Source organism: Palaemon carinicauda, chromosome 14, assembly GCF_036898095.1.
Source record: "Palaemon carinicauda isolate YSFRI2023 chromosome 14, ASM3689809v2, whole genome shotgun sequence".
Taxonomy (NCBI): domain Eukaryota; kingdom Metazoa; phylum Arthropoda; class Malacostraca; order Decapoda; family Palaemonidae; genus Palaemon; species Palaemon carinicauda.
The window spans coordinates 1,811,155-1,830,743 of record NC_090738.1 but is presented as its reverse complement, the minus strand read 5'-3'; positions in this window follow the sequence as shown (position 1 = coordinate 1,830,743).

Below are 19,589 nucleotides of genomic sequence, written 5' to 3'. Positions count from 1 at the left end.
CCTGGAACCTCTCATCACTATTCCTTGTGTCACACTCAGTTCATACCATATATCCTTATACGGTTTACAATTTTCCTCCTTTCCACATAAGTCTCTACCTGTCATTAAACTCTCCAAAACCTTACTAAGTACTGGGTCTTGCTTGGTACTGTGTGCTACATCTTTCGCAGTTATTGGTACATCATATACAGAAATTAACAGAACACTGTCATCATACTCTTCTGAAGCTTTGTCTACGGGTAATCTGGATAAAGCATCTGCATTACCCATATTTGATGTTGGACGGTATTCTATATCATAGTGGTACGCTGCTAACGTAACTGCCCAACGTTGTAGTCTTGTAGCCACCAACGTAGGTAAACTTGCTTTTGGACCCAATATTGCTAGTAAAGGTTTATGATCTGTAACAAGTGGGAACTTTTTCCTACCATAAAGATACATATGGAATTTTTAAACTCCATAAACTAATGCTAATCCTTCCTTTTCTATTTGAGAGTAATTCCTTTCTGCCTTGTTCAATACTCTAGAAGTGAATGCAATTGGTTTTTCTGTTCCATCTGGCATCACATGAGATAATACTGCACCTAGACCTATGTTTGATGCATCACATACTAATTTAACTGGTAAATCCATTTGATAATGTACTAAGAATGTAGGTGATGTTATTTCCTGCTTGATTCTTTCAAAAGATTCCTGACACTCTTTTGTCCACTTCCATTCTACACCCTTATTCAACAGATTATACAATGGATGTGCAATTGTAGACAAATTCTGAATGAAATTCCCATAAAATGTTACTAAACCTAGAAATGATTGTAATTCCTTAACATTTTCTGGCACTTTTGTTGATTGTACAGCTTTAATCTTCTCTTTAGTTTTGTGAATACCCTTGCCATTTATTACAAAACCTAAGTATTCCACTGAATCAACTTCTAAAATACATTTGTTCTTATTTACTCTAATATTATGTTCCTTCAACTTCTTCAGAACTGTTCGCAATCTTTCTCTATGTTCTCTTGTGTCTTTACCCACAATTAAAATATCATCTATAAAAATGAATACTCCTTGCATTCCTGAAAAAATCTTATCCATAGTTTGTTGCCATATAGCTGGACTACTTGCAACTCCATAAGGTAATCTCTTTGGCCTAAACAAACCTAAGGATGTATTTACTGTACATAATTCTTGTGAAGTTTCATCCATGGGAAGCTGTTGAAATGCTTGTCTTAAATCTAATTAAGTAAAAACACTGCATCCAGACATAGTTGCAAACATGTCTTTCGGATTTGGTAAGGGATGTTGAGCTACTTGCAGTTGTGGATTCAACGTTACTTTGTAATCTCCACATAACCTAACCTGTCCACTTTCCTTCACAATAGGAACTAATGGTGTAGCCCAATCTGAATATGTAACCTTTTCCCAAGAACCTTCACTTTCTAATCTCCTGATTTCTGTTTCAACTGCACTTTTCAATGCATACGGTACTGGTCTCGGAGCAAAAAATCTAGGAGAACTGTCAGGTTTCAAAACTAAAATTGCCTTTGCGTTCTTTACTGTACCTATTTCATCTTCAAATACGTCTTGAAACTCTGATAGGATGTTATCCATAGACATTTCATTTTTGTTTTCATCTTGTCTACCTGCAACCTTCAAAATACTAGGCCAATCTAATTTCAAATACTGTAGCCAATCTAAACCTAGCAAAGTTTGTCCATTACCTTTTACTACTGTTAATGGCATTCTCTCTAATTTCTGTTCTTTGTACTGTACTTCTACGTTCGAAGCACCTATTACCTGAATATCAAAACCATTATAACTTTTCAAAACTCTATTTGTACCTTCTAATAACAAATTAGGAATGCTTTTAGCCATTTTCTCAGACATAATTGATACATCGGCTGCTGTGTCAACTTGCATCAAAATTGGTTTACCATTGATGATTACTTCTACCATGATATGTTTCTTTGCACCTTTGTTGACTGAGTTTATGCGAAATGCAAAATCAGTTTCTGAACTAACCTGATTATCATGAACATTTTCCTCATTATTCTCTTGACCCATAGTATCAACTGCAGCATTTATTTTCTTTGCGTACTGTTTAGGGAATCTACAAGCAGTTGCAAAATGACCTAGCTTTCTGCAATTCTGGCATGTCTGTCCAGTAGCAGGGCATTTCTTTGCTTCGTATGCAAGATGATCAGTTTTACCACACCTAAAACACTTGAGTTTTTCCTGTTGTTTCTGTGTATAAGCCTGATTCTGATATTTATGAACATTAGTGTTAGGCACTTTTCTATGAATAGGCTTTGACATATTCCTTCTCTGATTCTCATTGGTTTTCCACTTAGAACCTACTGTATTAATTTTAGAATTTTCCATTCTATTGCTTGTAGAACTACCTATTATGTTACTTTGCCTATTTGATGTTTCTAAAGCTCTACCTGTTATCAATACCTTTTCTAATGTTAAATCTTTATCTTGCAATAATTCCTTTCTTAGCTCTTCTGATGTGCAATGTGCAATTACTTGATCTATGATAACATTCTCTAACTCTAGAAATTCACATGAAACGGCTAAATTCTTTAGTCTAGTCACAAAGGCATCTAAACTTTCATTTTCTTTCTGATAAGCTTGCGCTGAAAACTGGTATCTTTCAAAAAATTTATTGACCTGAGGAGCAAAATATGTGGTAAGAGCCTTAATTGCAGCTTCACTTGTGTCATCTGTAGGCTGCAAAGTCTTCAACACTTCCCGAACTTCCCTACCTGCTGTATGAAGTAATAATGCCTTTTTTTGTGCATCCTTCATGTTCCCTAATGCTTCTAAATAAATCTTAAATTCCTCACACCACTGTTGCCATCGTGTTGCAACAGAATTAGGCTCAGCAGTGATGCTGAAACCTGGGGGGTGCTCGATGTTAAAAGGCATTTTGTTTGCTTACCTTAATAACTGTGGTAGGTTAAGTTACTGTTCTGCAGTCGCAAGTGTACTTCCTACCTATCCAACTTTAAATTTCACCCTTTTGTGTATTTGATGAAATTCCTATTCTGCTGGTGGTAAAATCTTCATTGGGCGATTTTACTCTTGTCCCCCGATGTACATAGACCTTCTCTTGTGCTGGCCGTCCTTGTGCATAGGGTCCAATGCTTCTCCCTGCTTGCTTCTCCCTGCTTGTCCGTCGTCCTTTACGTCGCCAAATGTTCGATATTGACGCTTAGGTAGGAAGTTCTATTAACCATAATAATTACCTGGAACATAGATGAACAATTGTTAGTAATTATTTCTCAGCTGATCCCATCTCGTCGATATGTGCTTGATGGATAATAAGACGTTGGTATTCTAAAAGATACATTTAATGTATAAAAGACTACATTTTACTCTTTACTCTGTGACAGCTAACTCCCAAGTGCATATGGAGCGTCTTAAACAATCTCATAAACCAAAACATTGCTAAACAAAAGAGCATCGCTCTGAAAAGACTTAAATCCTACTCCAGTACAAATCATAAAGAATCACATCCTATCTGAGGTAATCAACAAATGTTTGAATCCTAATACCAAAACAAATCATTACTCTTATGTACAAAGCATAACATGTCTTATTCATGCAATATGATGCAATGTTGCGCAATACCTGCAACACTTGAAATAATATAGTACATTACAATAATACATAACATATATATATATATATATATATATATATTTATATATATATATATATATATATATATATATATATATATATATATATATATATATATATATATATATATATATATATATATATATATATATACGATCATGACTGAGGTTTGAGTACCGTTCAGTCTCGTTAGTTACTCTAGTGTCTGCAAATTCCCGATTCTTGTGTGCTAAAAAGCAGGGTTTGGAGGAGCATATAGGTCTACTTCCTGAGTCATCATCAGCCATTGGCTGGCTCTCCCTGTTCCTATTTGGGTAGAGAAGAGCTTGGACGCTGTTCATAATATGATCAGTCTCTAGGACATTGTCCTGTTTATTAAGGTGATGCCACAGGCCCCTACCTCTGCCATTCATGAGTAGCCTCTACTCAAAAACACACACACATACACAAGCCCAAACACACACACACACAAACACACACACACACGCACACACACACACACACATATATATATATATATATATATATATATATATATATGTTGTAGAAAATATTTTATCGTGAACCATAATTGGAGAAATTGAAAGTTATTTCTTTTGTTGTTAAGTGTAAGACAAGTATCAAACTTTCTAAATATTATTCTTAATATAATGTTTATCATGTCCAAGAGTTAAGTGAGGCTGACTTTTAATTCCTCTAAACAACCTTGTTACTAGTGATCTGCCGCCTAGGATTTTTTTTTAAGGTGAACTGCTTGTTTACGCTGTTGTCGAAGAGGTGGAGGTTTTTGTCGAGGCGAGCGGAGCTTCCAAGGCAGTTCTCAGGCAAAATCGTTGTTGTACGGTTGACCTTTTTACAACTCTCGCTCATGGAAGGATAAACCCCTAGTGATACCGACACTATGCCACCTTGGGGAGCAGCAGGAGCAACAGTAATTTAGTGAACGGCAGGAGTATTGAGGTGAGTCAGCCTTTTCACATCTGAATATGAGTTGATTTGATACCCTAGCCATAATGATTTAATATGTCGTGAATTTGGATACATCATCCAAATCAGCTCTTCGATCCACATGTATCGTGAAGAGCTCTTGAAACGAAGCATATTCTTGCACTTCCCCTTCAAACGTGGGGAGAGGCAGCGGTTTCAATTTGGGGAGGGAAACATTCCCTGTCGGAGTGACTTTCACTCTATCAATGCGATTATACAGAAGCGTAGAAGCTCGCATAGCTTCTCCTAACGTGTGCCTGATTCGGGCATCTAAACCAGGTTCTAGTTTGACAGATTGTCTCTTATACAGCTCTCTTACCTGTCTTTCCTCCTCTCGCAATTGCTTGACCAGATTCTGGTACACGGATTCAGAGTAGGTTTCAACTAACGCACGCTGCGTTTCAACTAGTAAGTCCGCTATGAGGCCCATCGATACCTCGATGTGTACGATCATGGCCACCGCCATTTTGACTGACTTAACTCTACTTCGGGGGTGTTGGCAAACTAGGAAAGAACAGAATTTTGTTTACGTTACTAAGATGGGGGCACAAAAACTAGAGGCACATGGGGTCAGTCGCACATCGGGACACTGAGGGCTTTAGTTTAGTCTCTCCCTCTTTCTCCTATTAGGGCTACCCTAAAGATCATATCTTACTGATATTCCTTTCAAGCTCTGGAAAGCACTTGTCATCCGGTTCGAAGGACCAAATGTAGTGAATTTTTCTCCGACTTATTGAAATTAATGATTCTAGGCCCGATGGAATGGGCCGATGACAAGACCTTGAAGAGGTTTGCTTTCCAAAACTATTCAGGATTCAATAAAATATGATCACAATTTTAAGTTTATTACAAAAATAATCATTTGATAAAGAAAAAACACACACAATAACACTTCAGGCAAATTGAAAGTTAGATCTGTCACCCTTAGGGGGTTTGTAACATGTGCTCATGAAACACAGAGTCCACGTTGGACTAGATAAGACTAAGTTTCGAAAACATAATAGCAAATCTATGGTAAATCACATACCAAGGCCTACAGGCATTATTTGAGGCATAAAACAAATCCCCAATCTCAGGGATGACAATTTTACAGAGCGATACAAATGTACATATACACACTCACAAAGGAACCGACCTGGTATCGCGGTAGATAGGAGCCGGAGACGGAGAGACTAACACATAGTGGCACTTACTTGGTTGGATCTTTAGGCAGGAATGAACAAGCGTCGTGCTGGACAGCTCTGAGGAAAACTACGGTCTACCGCGCTAACTAAAGTGTCCTTGTGAGATGCGCGGGAACTCTTACATTATTTATTCAATAAGGGGTTTGATAAAGTTTCTTTATCGACCACAAGACAGAGAAACAGTCAAAGTCTTACATCAGATCAAAGGGTAAACTTAATACTTCGGCTGAAGACCATAATTTGCCATAATCCAACAAACTAGAGAGTCCTTGGCTCTAAACATATACATCGATATTTTTGCCATGGTAAAACAATACAATATCATTTTCGTGGTTTGTTTCTCTGACACCCGCTCCTTCCCCACCAGGTGGTTAAAATTTACGCAACAATAAGACTAAGTTTCGAAAACATAATAACAAATGTATGGTAAATCACATACCAAGGCCTACAGGCATTATTTGAGGCATAAAACTAATCCCCAATCTCAGGGATGACAATTTTACAGAGCGATACAAATGTACATATACACACTCACAAAGGAACCGACCTGGTATCGCGGTAGATAGGAGCCGGAGACGGAGAGACTAACACATAGTGGCACTTACTTGGTTGGATCTTTAGGCAGGAATGAACAAGCGTCGTGCTGGACAGCTCTGAGGAAAACTACGGTCTACCGCGCTAACTAAAGTGTCCTTGTGAGATGCGCGGGAACTCTTACGTTATTTATTCAATAAGGGGTTTGATAAAGTTTCTTTATCGACCACAAGACAGAGAAACAGTCAAAGTCTTACATCAGATCAAAGGGTAAACTTAATACTTCGGCTGAAGACCATAATTTGCCATAATCCAACAAACTAGAGAGTCCTTGGCTCTAAACATATACATCGATATTTTTGCCATGGTAAAACAATACAATATCATTTTCGTGGTTCGTTTCTCTGACACCCGCTCCTTCCCCACCAGGTGGTTAAAATTTACGCAACAATACCATCACATATTGGACAGCACTCATTTGTAGAAACACCTGCGAGATCTTCCAGTCTTACCCTAATTCAATGCAACGTTTGTGGAGTTAAGTGGCGGGGATTTCGAATGATCAGTTCGAAACTCCCGACATAATACATTGGATTAAATTAGTTCCCTTCTCAAGACCATGTTAAAAATAAATCTCGGGATCAAAAGAAATTACGATTTTTCCAATTTTGTTTTCGGTTTCTTTTTTTACCATTAAAAGATTTGTTTTTACAGTGGATTACCACTTTTATTGTGAATTCATCCATTGTTATGCGTGGATTACCACATTAGGCTATTAGCCATAAAGTATTGTTTTGGTTGATTACCACATTTTATGAATATTATGTTTGTGCTTTTAAATTGAAAAATCGAATTCCATCGAAGGTATTTTTAGTGAACGAGTTCCCGTTTTGAGTTTTGTTTTTGTTAACACGGATTCACGTAAGTGATTTAGTTTCCCTTTTACCTAAACAATTTTAAAGGGAGTGTTTTTGTGTTTTTCAGATCCTGAGAGACATGATAGTCATTGGTAGGGGCTTGCTTCATATGGTTGTTTTCCGGTGAAGTAAGTTACTAACTTGAGGGAGGCAGGAGAGCAATTAATCATCTTAGTTGTCTTAACCAGTAATTTTTATCCAAAATATTAATTAGATTAGTATAACTGGACTTTTAAGAACTTTTTGCTTCATTTACCTCATTTTTTTTTTGTTTTTACCTTGCCATTGATAAAATATTGTATATGGAAACCCTGGGGGACTTGGGAAAAAATTGCTGCCTGCTGCCCTTCTTTCGGTGTTATTTAGTGTCGGTATCTTTGAGCATATATTTATTAAAGGTTACATGAAAATCAGTGTTTTAGGCCATAGTTACATTCGAGACTTGCAGCAGTTAGGTTATTCGTGTTTGACATACTGTGATCTTAAAGTGCCTATTGAATGTTTTGCATTTCCTGGATTCGGATATAGGAACTTTATACTTAATCCGAAGTCGTTGGACGACTTGGCTGAATATAATCCAGAAGTGACCGTTGTATTTTTGGGTGGAAACGATATAAAGGAGAATGTGGATTTGAATATTGTTAAAGCAGATTGTGAACGTTTTTTTGCTATTTTGAGATGAAGGTTACCAAACTCACTATTTGTTGTTGCTCACGTTGAAATTCGCCTCTTGAAAAGTATTAATAGACATGGCACCCCTTCTGCAGATTTGTATAAGAAATTGGCTAGAAATTTTAATAAGTGGTTAGACCGTCAACCCTTTAAATATAAGACTTTGTTGATTAACGGTTTGTCAAAACTCGATGACCCTAGCTATTTCAAAGCTGACGCCATTCATTTAAATAGAGGGAGTTTAGACTGTCTGTTTCAGTGGATCTATAATTGTTTATCAGACATTGTAAAAGCAAATTCCTAATTAAACATGGCGTCTGAATTAAAGATTTTGATTAATTCCCGAAAATACATTCGCAAGTTAGTGACTGAATGTTATAATAAAAGGACTAATTATTGTCAGTTAACTGAATTGGAAAAGAAAAAGATTAAGTCCGAGTTACAAGATCATTTAGAATCGCTTAAGAAGTATGATAGTGAAATTCAAAAGCTCAAATGGTCTGAAGAGGAGGATGAAACATGGCTAAATGCCGAACTTGGTTCCTGTGAAAGTTATTTTGTTAAAATTTGGGAATGCACTGCTGATCTTACACGAAATGTTACCCCTTCTAATGTTAGTGTTGATACTGCCCGAAGTTTGTTAAAGAGTCCCACTGCTCCGCTTCCAGAATTTCGTAGCCTAGAAGGGGAGGATCTATTGAAGTTTTTAAAAAATTTTGAAGACATAACGTCTATGTTCAATTATTCAGAATATGACAAATTTATTCTGTTAAAGCAGCAAATCAGTGGAAGGGCCTTAGTACTTTTAGAATCATTAGAATCGGACAAGAAGGGTTATGTTCATGCCAAGAAATTACTAACAGAGGCCCTAGCTTCTAAAGACCTCAGAATTTTTAATACCATCAAAAAAATTTCTGAAATCAATATGAAATTAGAAAGTGATCCATTTGAATATATTTCACAGATAAGAAATCTAACTCAAGCAGTTGAAAGTTTGTCTCTGGGACGTGAGGATTCTTTTTGGGTATTTTTTTCTGGCAGGGCTTAGATAATCGATTTAAAGTACACTTAACCCAGATTACTAATTCATCAAGGCCAACACTGAAGGAAATTAATGATAATTTCTTTGAGGGTTATGAAAGATTCAATGAGCAAAGTAAGAGGTCTAATATAGGAAATAAATTACATGATAATCATAATCATAGGAAGAACAGTGCAAGTTATGCTGCTAGTGTTAGTTCCCTAAGGAAACCGTCAAATTTCTTCCCTTGTGTCTTGTGTACCACTGAAGGCAAACCTGCCTCGCATCCTATTTATAAGTGTGAAGTTTTTTCGGATGTTACAACTAAGCTTGACAAAATTCAATCTTTAAATGGGTGTTATAAGTGTGCAAGCTTGAGTCACAAGCTTGCACATATAAGATGAAATGTAAGTTTTGTAAAGCATGGCACTTTAGTTTCCTCTGTAAGAATAGTAAGAAATCAGTATCTACTAATGATGATAGAAAATCTGAATCTACTAAGACTTCCTCGAAAAGGGACAATAAGAGTTTGTCAATGGAATCTAATAATAACGTAGTTATAATGGAGGCTCTTAAAAGTAATTTGGACAGTGAGTCCAGCATTCTCCCTACCTTTTCTTGTAGCATCCAAAACAGAAGCATAAGAGCATCGAAGGATGACGGAAGTCAGTCAAATTGGATTGGTGAGGAACTAGCCAATGCTTTGGATTTGAAGGTATTACAAGTCAAGTTTGGATTGAGAATAAATGGTATCAATGTTTCTCAGAAATATGCATCCAAACTAGTGAAATTTGAAATAATAATTGGTGATGCCATTCACAGAACAGAGGCATTATGTATCCCATCTATTAACATAAAGTTGAATTTAAAAGTTCTGGGCAAAGTGGTTTATGTTTTCCAGATGAAAGGGTATGTGTTGGTTGATGAGTTTCTAACGCCTAATAGTGATTGCATTGAAAGTATTGATTTGATTTTGGGAACTAAATCAGGATATTGTTTACCACTGTCAGAAGTAGTTTTTGGTATGAATAGCAAGCCTATGTAGGCTATGACCACGTTTGGTGTCCTTCTTAAAGGTGAAATTGACACCTTATTGAAGGATATTCCTTATCTACATCCGTCCTCCTCGGTTATAAATTGGCATCAGTATGTTACTGGTTTGGGTGTTAAGATAGATAAGCCATCTTCTCTGGATATGTGTGATGTTGATTATCCAATTAAGGTTTCAGAATTCAGTGTAATCGATGAGAAAGGTAATGTAATTCGTTCAGAGTTAGATAAAGCCACAGATGATGTGCTTGCCAGTATTTGTAATAAATATATTCACTTGGATAATGAAGTTTATGATTTGGAAAATTCAGAGCTGCATGATCAGCTTGTCAAATATTGTTTGGATGACGCTATTCAAAATGAGGAGGGTAGATTAATTATGCCACTTTTGTGGAATGCAAAAGTATCTCATATGCTTGGTAGAAATTTTCATTTGGCAAAAGTTATTTTGGAATCTAATCTTAAAAAAACTAAAGAGAAATCCATCTCATTTACAGTTAATGAATGAAGCCTTAAAAGAACAGGAAAGGGTTAGAATCATATAAAGGACTCCTAATCTTGATCAGTTTGTACATGAACACCCGGAACACTCTTTTTTGCCTCATATGGGTGTGTTCAAATTGAAACGTGAAACTACCAAATGTAGAGTTGTGTTTTTATCAAATTTGTGTGAAAGAGATTCAACCAAGGGTAAGACAATAAGTCATAACCAGACCATACATGCAGGTCCATGCCTAAATCAGAAACTTTCTTCATCATTACTACATTTAAGGTTTGATAAATTGCTAGTATGTTTTGATCTATGCAAGTCCTTTAATCAGATTGCATTAAGTGATGTTGATGCTAACAGACTTTGTTTTTTATGTTATAAAAATGTTGAGAAGAGATATTTTACCATTGTTGCATATCGAAATGTTAGGTTGAGCTTCGGCATAAGATGTTCCCCAACTTTGTTGATGTTCGGTCTTTACAAGATTTTGATTTTAGATGCTGAGCATGATGAAAACCAGTTGAATGAGTTAAAAAGGTGCATTTATTCTTTGTCTTATATGGACAATTGTGCTTTTAGTGCAAATGAAATTGAGAATCTGCACTGGGCATACTCTGTGGTAGGATCTATATTTTCTCCTTATGGTTTTGATCTACAACAGTTCGTTACTAATGACAGGTCTCTACAGGGGGAACGACAGAGGTTGTTAAACTTCTTGGTATGCAGTGGAATCGAACACTTGATTGTCTATTAGCAAATAAATTTCAGTTGAAGGGTAAGGCTAAAACTAAGAGGGGAATTTTAAGTATCATTGCCTCTCACTTTGATCTTTTTGGTTTTCCTGGACCCATCCTAAATCGAAGCAGATCATTTCTTCATGGTCTTCAGTGTGATAGAAATTTAGGATGGGACGATCAATTATCACCAAAGTTACGTAAAGAATGGCACAATATCGCTAATCAGGCCAATTCTACTCCTGATATTGCTATTGATAGATTTGTTGGACGTAGGGATGGTAAATTTCATTTGGCTGCTTGCTGTAATAGCTCTAAATTACTATATAGTGTTGTTGTGTACATCATTGATATTAATTCTATGTCATCAAGTTTTGTGATGGCCAAGAATCGTATGATAAATATACAATTGGAAAGTAAAAGCATTCCATATTTGGAGATGCAGGGAGTAGCCCTTGCAACGGAAGTGGTTTTAGATTTGTATAACGAATTAGCTAGACCCTTATGCATCAGTCATTTGAATATTGTTGGCCTTCATTTGTTTTCCGATAGTCAGGTAGCGCTCTCTTGGTTAAATTCTTCTACTAATAAATTGTCAAAAATGCAGAAACGGTCAGTTTTTGTGATGAATCGAATTCAGCGTGTAGAGAACTTATGTGCAAGACACCCAGTCCATTTTGCTTTTGTTGGAGGGAATGAAAATATCGTAGATGCCATAACTCGTTGTCTTTCATATCGTAAGTTGATGCAAACCAATTTTTATTCTGGTCCTGAATGTTTTAAGGAAAAGGAAACTTTCCTATGCAATGGAAATGGTAACTTATCATTTATGGTTACAAATCCTTATGCAGAGTGCAAGCTGGAAAATAGTTTGGAAACAGAGGAGTCTATGTGTACTAGTTCCAATGTTGTGGCCATGTCAGATAATTTTGAATATTTTCTTTCATTTGAAGAATTTTCCAGGTTTGATTTACTTGTATCTATTCATGAGAAAGTTATTCTTTTCGTAGAGAAGTTAAAGGGTCGTTTGAAAGCTAAGCACTCTAATAAATTTGCTCACTTAGAATTAAAGAGCAATAGTATACATGAAAGAGCTTGCAAGTTGGTTATACTACAGGATCAACGGGCACATTTCCCCGAGGTTTTTACATATTTCAGCTGTCCTACTCGAAGAAAAAAAGACATGCCTAACATAGTAGGTCAGCCTAATATTTATGTTGACAACGATGGTTTGTTTCGAGTATGTAGCAAGTGTGACAAACTCATTCGGAGGCATGGTTTTCCTTTGTTGCTGGCTAAAAATAGCCATCTAACTTCCATGATTGTGCACAACCTACACAAAAAGCTCAACCATACGGGATGTTACTCTGTTTTTGTCTGAAATGAGAGAGAGGTTTTACGTGCCGTCATATTTTCCAGTGGTTAAGAGAAACGTTAGAGAATGTGTTTTTTGTTGTAGGTCCAAGTCAAGAACCATCAGTATTAATCAGTCTCCCTATAGGAAATGGAGAGTGTCCCCACCTAATGTCCCCTTTAGATATGCATTTATGGATTTCATTGGCCCATTGAGTGTTAAACAACAGGGTAAGAAAGGAAAAATCTATCTACTATGAATCACTTGTATGTGGAGTGGAGCAGTTAATTTGATTATTTGTTTAGATCTTTCTGTTAAAGAATTTCTTAGAGCCTTTCAGATTCATTTTTTCCAGTTTGGAATCCCTGAATATTGTATTAGTGACCTAGGCTCCCAATTAGTCTCTGCCTCTAATATAATTACTGACTACATCAAAGATCATGAGACTCAGTCATATTTTGAATGCAATGGGGTCCAATCTTTAAAGTTTGACCAATTTGTCAAGAGTCATAGTCCGTTAGGTTCGATGGTGGAAGTATGTGTTAAACTTGTTAAAAGATTGATCTGTGGAGCTATTGGTAAGAATGTCTTAGAATACCATGATTTTGAGTTCTTAATTCAACAAGTCATTCATTTAGTCAGTCGTAGGCCAATAGCATTTAAAGAAGCTTTAAGGGATCAGATCGGCGATGACATTCCAGAACCTATCACCCCAGAAAATTTGATTCACGGGTATGATCTGATATCGGTTAATATAATTCCCGAATTGCATGGGGGGAGAGATCCTGACTGGATTCCTGAAAATTACTCTCAATAAAAGTTTAAACATGATTACAATCAATTGCAAAAGGTGAGAAACAATTTAGTTAAACTATATCATGAAGAGTTTATTGCTAATCTAATACACCAAGCTATAGATGTCCCCGATACATACAAAAAAGTCACTCATAATAAGATCTCACTTGGAGATATTGTACTACTCAAAGAAGATTTCACTAAGCCAAATGACTACCCGATGGGCGTTGTAAAAGAGATTTTTGGGCTCAAGCCATGTCGTCCTGATGGAAGTTCCTATAGGGTAGCTTCCTAGGGTATATTACAACTACGGCGATATTCCCAGAGAATTTACCTTAAGGTACCAGAATCCTAACTCCTGGAGCGAATATCCCTCCTGAAAGGGATATCGCGACATATCAGAGGACGTATTCTTGACACGCCACATGGCAATCTGCATCCTGGACAGAGATTTCGTCTCGTAGGAGGCGATTGGCAAGAAACGAATTCGGGAAAGAAAAAGGGGGAGCCGCTCCCAAGGCTCCCTAACATCCGATTCGTATGCGTGCCTGGCGCCAATCCTGGCGCCATCTGTATTCCTTTTTGCGTAGCTTAGCAACTCGGTGTTTTTTCCTGTGTTTCTCGCAAATCTTGGATTTATTCTACTTTTCATGGCTTCTCCGTCTTCGTCGGCCTCTGATAAGTTGAGTACCATGTCTTTTATGTATAAATGTAGGCTCTTGGTAAATTTTTGAGTGATTAATAGGATTAATCTTTGTTACAAGAGCCGTAGCCTACCGGAGGCGTCATGGACGCTGTCGCTCGCCGGCAGCCGGGCAGGTGTAGTCCTCTGGTTCTTTTGCTGCCGGCTGGCATCGGTCCTGTACCTTTGCCGGCCGGCTAATGTCAGCCCTTGTCTGCCGGTCACCAAGAGTGTGGGCGGCAGCTGGGTACTACCTTGTGTAGTTGCCAGCCGGCAGCCATTGCCGGCCGACATTGGCTGTTGCCGGCCGGCAGTTGCTGCCGGCCGGCACATGCATTTGAACCAGAGTTCTGCGGCCTTATAGCTGTTAAGTAGTATACTTTAAAGCTAGTTATGGTGTGTGCCGGCCGGCACGGCACGTATCCTCCTATACTGTACTAGTATTCTTCAGTATAACATATACAGTAAGAAGAAAACTATAGTATGGGTTTTGGTACAGCACTGTGTGTTCTAACACTTTTGTGTTTTCTTGCACAGTCCTTTGCTGTTGCCCTACAGATAGGAAAGTGAGTTCTTTCCTGTCTATTATCCAGGATTTTAAAATCATTGATTAGGTGTGAGCTCCACCTGTTTCCCCTGGAAACTTTGCATTGGTTACTCTAGAAGAGATTAACCATTTGATTTTATTATCTGGAAGGCTGCAGCATTGGGTTGTGAGGGAAACACAAGTGTGTGTCTTTCCTTTCTGAATTGTTATGCTATACAATGCATATCCAGTGATACATAGTTCACTTGATACTCATGGAAATTTCTTCTCTTTACAGAAGGACCCTCCGAAGTGCGGAAGTGCTTTCTGCAACGTCCGCAGCAAGAACCTCTGCGGACATGAGTTTTGTAGAAGACACGCAGCATGCGCTGTCTCCAAGGATGATCTCCGGTATTGGGACCCTCAGGTATGTACTGTGTGCACTAACCTGATTACTGAGGCCTTTGATTCCCCTAGGACGGCGGAATCAAGGGATATAGCAAGGGGAAAGCTTCGTACCTGGGTAAGGGGCTTCCAAAAGAACACCTCTGGCCCTTATCTTCCAAGTGAGAAGATGAGGGCGTATCTTTTCCCTAAGGCATCAGCTGATGCAGTGATTCCCCAGCCTCAAGAGGAGATCCCCAAGTTCAGATCCAGGTGGATGCTGAAGTCGCAGTCGCGATGCAAGGCATCCAGTTACATGACAGGATGTCTGATGTGAACGAGCGTCTGGAGGAAGACCTCCTGGCAGAAGCCCAGGATGAAGTTCAAGCCTCAGACGTTGTAGAGGAAGAGGTCGACGAGGTGTCGGCTACTCCGGTTCAGATTCCGGAGCCTATTCCCTCAACATCGGCCGGTCTCCCAGTAGAGCTGGGACAGGCCCTCTCTTCTATTGTTGGAATGATCCAACAAATGCAGAAGGAGAATCAGGAGAAGGCGGCTGCAATGGAACTGCGGATGCAGTGCCTTGCAGAATCACATGGGCCCCAGAAAAAGCTCAATGTGAAAGACCTTCCCTTGTGCTCAGATGCTAACCCATGGAGGTATGCTGAGCACATGCCGATGACGACTGGAAAGATCGTCATCTCGGATAAGCTGGGCTCAGTTCCCCTGGATGAGGTGGAATTCTGGCCCAGCAAGGCATCATATCTGGACTGTTATGTCCGGGTGATGAAGGAACCAGCTTCAAAGGAGGAGACAGAGCCGAAGGAGGTCATAGTGATGGACCACGCTAAGGCTCAAGCTCTACTTTCATCCTCGATGAAAGAGAGGGGCTTCTTTAACTCAAAGGTAGCTGCATTGAGCAAGAAGCTCCCTTCCCTTGTGTCCTCGCCTGCTAGAGCCTTTCCCTTTTTACAGAAAGGGTTTGCGGCTGTACTAAAAGCAGTCGAGGCCGGCAAGTTTTGCCCCTCCCTGGAGGAGTGTAAACCCTTGTCGCTGGCCCTGCCTATGGACTACAAAGACTGGAAGGACGTCCATCTTACGTTCTCAGTTGGGAAGTTGGAGGCTGATATTGCCGGACGTCAGTTCGGCGAGGACCTCCCTAAGCTGTCTGACTTTCTTTTGCGAAGAGAGTTCGAGACAAAAGAAAGACTGGCTGCCTCAATGTCTCTTCAGACTACTCTTGAGACGATGGCAAGTGACCCCAAGGTCCATGAAATGTTCATGGTGGTGGCCAAGACTCATCTGGCCACAGTGACGAAGGACCTTTATGGCTTCGTCAAGGCAAGGAGAGCTTGTAGGGAGTTCGTGTTCACCTCGGCTACGGTGAGGCACGAGCCAAGGAAACTAATCTCCTCCAACATTTGGGGAAAAGACCTTTTCCCTACCGACTTGGTCAAAGAAGTTGTTGATAAGGCCGCCTTGGAGAATAGAAACCTTCTCCAGAAGTGGGGCCTGGCTATCAAAAGAAAGTCTTCCCCGGATGAGGGTCCTCAACCAAAGAGGAAGACTATGAGGACTAGGCTACCGTCTCGGCCAGCCAAGCCTGTTAGACAGCAACAGCAACTGCAATTGCCATTGCCTCCAGTGCCCCAGATCGTGGTACAAACCCCGACCACTTTTCAGTGGGTACTCCAGGCCGTGTCGACACAGTCCACGGCATTCACCCCAGCGTTTGAAGGGCAGTCTACTTCCTTTCGAGCAAAGCCTAGAGGAGCAGCCAGAGGCTCGTCTAGGCACCCCTCAAAGGGAAGGGGATTCAGGGGTGGTCGTGGTCAGGGAGGCAACACCTCAGGACGGCAGTCCAAGTGAGATGATACCGGTAGGAGGGAGACTTCTGAAATTTCTGGATCGGTGGACCTTCGATCCCTGGCCCACAGCCTACTCAAGAATGGACTGGGCTGGAGCTGGTACAGCACTCCACCCCCGTGCCTTCGGTTTTTCCAACACTCCACCCCCGTTATGGAGGAGTACGTTCAAGAACTGTTGGAGAAAAAAGGTGATCCGAAGGGTGAAGCCCATCAATTTCTAAGGGAGGCTGTTTTGTGTTCCCAAGAAAGACTCAGAAAAGCTCAGAGTCATTCTGGACTTGTCGCCACTCAACAAGTTCATAGTGAATTGCCAATTCAAAATGCTAACACTGCAACACATAAGGACCTTACTGCCCAAGAGGGCATATTCCGTCTCTATAGACTTGTCAGACGCCTATTGGCACATTCCAATCAGCCATCGACTCTCCCCCTACCTAGGGTTCAGGCTACAACGAAGACTATATGCCTTCGGAGCCATGCCATTCGGGCTAAACATAGCCCCAAGGATTTTTACGAAGCTTGCGAGCGTAGCTCTCAACATTACTCCTAAAGGGAATTCAGGTAGTAGCCTACCTGGACGACTGGTTGGTGTGGGCAGCATCCGAGACAGAATGCTTGCAAGCTTCCAGTCAAGTGATCCAGTTCCTAGAGTACCTAGGCTTCAAGATCAACAGATAAAAGACTCGACTTTCTCCATCTCAAAAGTTCCAGTGGCTGGGAATCCACTGGGACCTTTTGTCACACCGTTTCTCCATCCCGGCGAAGAAAAGGAAGGAGATAGCGGGTTCTGTCAAGAGACTTCTAGATTCCGAAAGGATATCAAGACGCGAGCAAGAGAGGGTACTGGGCTCTCTCCAGTTTGCTTCGGTGACAGACCCAGTGCTAAGAGCACAGCTAAAGGATGCAATCGGAGTTTGGAGAAGTTATGCATCAAACGCGCGAAGAGATTTGAGAAGACCAGCCGCTTCGGCTAAGTACTCTTCTCAGGCCTTGGTCCCAAGCCAGACATCTAAAGAAGTCGGTTCTTCTTCAGCCACCTCCCCCGTTGGTGACGATTCACTCAGACGCCTCGAAGGAGGGATGGGGAGGTCACTCTCATCGGAAAAAAGTCCAAGGGACTTGGTCCAAGCTATTCAAGACCTTTCACATAAAACTTTCTAGAAGCTATGGCAGTGCTCCTTACCTTAAAGAAAGTATCCCCGTGTCACTCGATCCACATAAGGTTGGTGATGGACAGCGAGGTAGTTGTGAGATACTTGAATCGACAAGGATCGAGGTCACCACCTCTCAACCAGGTGATGTTGGCCATCTTCCGATTGGCGGAAAAGAAGAAGTGGTACCTGTCGGCAGTTCACCTTCAAGGAGTCCGCAATGTGACGGCGGACGCTCTATCCAGGTTCACACCGATAGAGTCGGAATGGTCCTTAGACGCAGGATCATTCTCCTTCATTCTGAATCAAGTCCCAGAACTGCAAATAGACCTCTTTGCGACGAAAGACAACAAGAAGTTGCCCCTGTACGTGCCCCGTACGAGGACCCCTTAGCGGAAGCAGTGGACGCAATGTCCCTCGACTGGAACAGATGGTCCAAGATTTATCTGTTCCCTCCTCACAACCTTCTGTTGAGGGTCCTCAACAAACTGAGATCCTTCAAGGGGTAGCGGCAATAGTGGCCCACAAGTGGCCGAACAGCGTGTGGTTCCCCCTGGCATTGGAACTGTAGCTGAAGTTTGTACCGCTACCAGATCCAGTTCTGACCCAGCGAGTCCAGAAGTCAACTGTCTGCGCTTTATTACAGAAAACCCGGACCCTGCAGCTCATGATTTTCTCTCCCTAATGGTGAGAAAGCGTTTCGGGATTTCAAAAGCCAGCATAGACTTCCTTGAGGAATATAAGTGCAAATCTACTAGAAGGCAATATGAGTCATCTTGGAGAAAATGGGTGGCCTTTTGTCAAGGCGAAGAATCCGCAGGAGATCTTGACTGACTTCTGCTTATCTTTCTTCTCCACCTCCATGGTCAAGGATTGGCAGCTAACACGATTTCAGCGTGTAAGTCTGCTTTGACAAGACCCATTCTATATGCCTTCCAGGTCGACCTAGGTAACGAGATCTTTAATAAAGTCCCGAAAGCCTGCGCTAAGCTCAGACCTTCAGCACCTCCAAAGCCCATTTCATGGTCTTTAGATAAAGTTCTTCATTTCGCTTCTCTGTTGAGCAATGAAGAGTGTGCGTTAAAGGATTTGACACAAAAAGTTATTTTCCTATTTGCACTCGCGTCCGGGGCCAGGGTTAGTGAGATTGTAGCCCTCTCGAGAGAGGCAGGTCGGGTTCAGTTCCTGGATGGGGGAGAACTGAACCTGTTTCCGGATCCTACGTTTCTCGCCAAGAATGAGTTACCCACCAACAGGTGGGGTCCCTGGAGAATCTGCCCTCTGAAAGAAGATGCATCTCTATGTCCAGTAGAATGCCTAAAGGTCTATCTTCATAGAACTTCAGACTTCAAGGGTGATCAACTATTCAGGGAGAAACATCAGGCTCAAATTTATCTCTGAATCAACTCAGAGCGAAAATCACATATTTTATTCGCAGAGCGGATCCTGACAGTACACCCGCAGGTCACGATCCGAGGAAAGTTGCCTCATCCTTAAATTTCTTTAATTGTATGGATTTTGAACATCTCCGTTCATACACTGGCTGGAAGTCTTCCAGAGTGTTCTTTCGCCACTATGCGAAGCAAGTAGAGGAA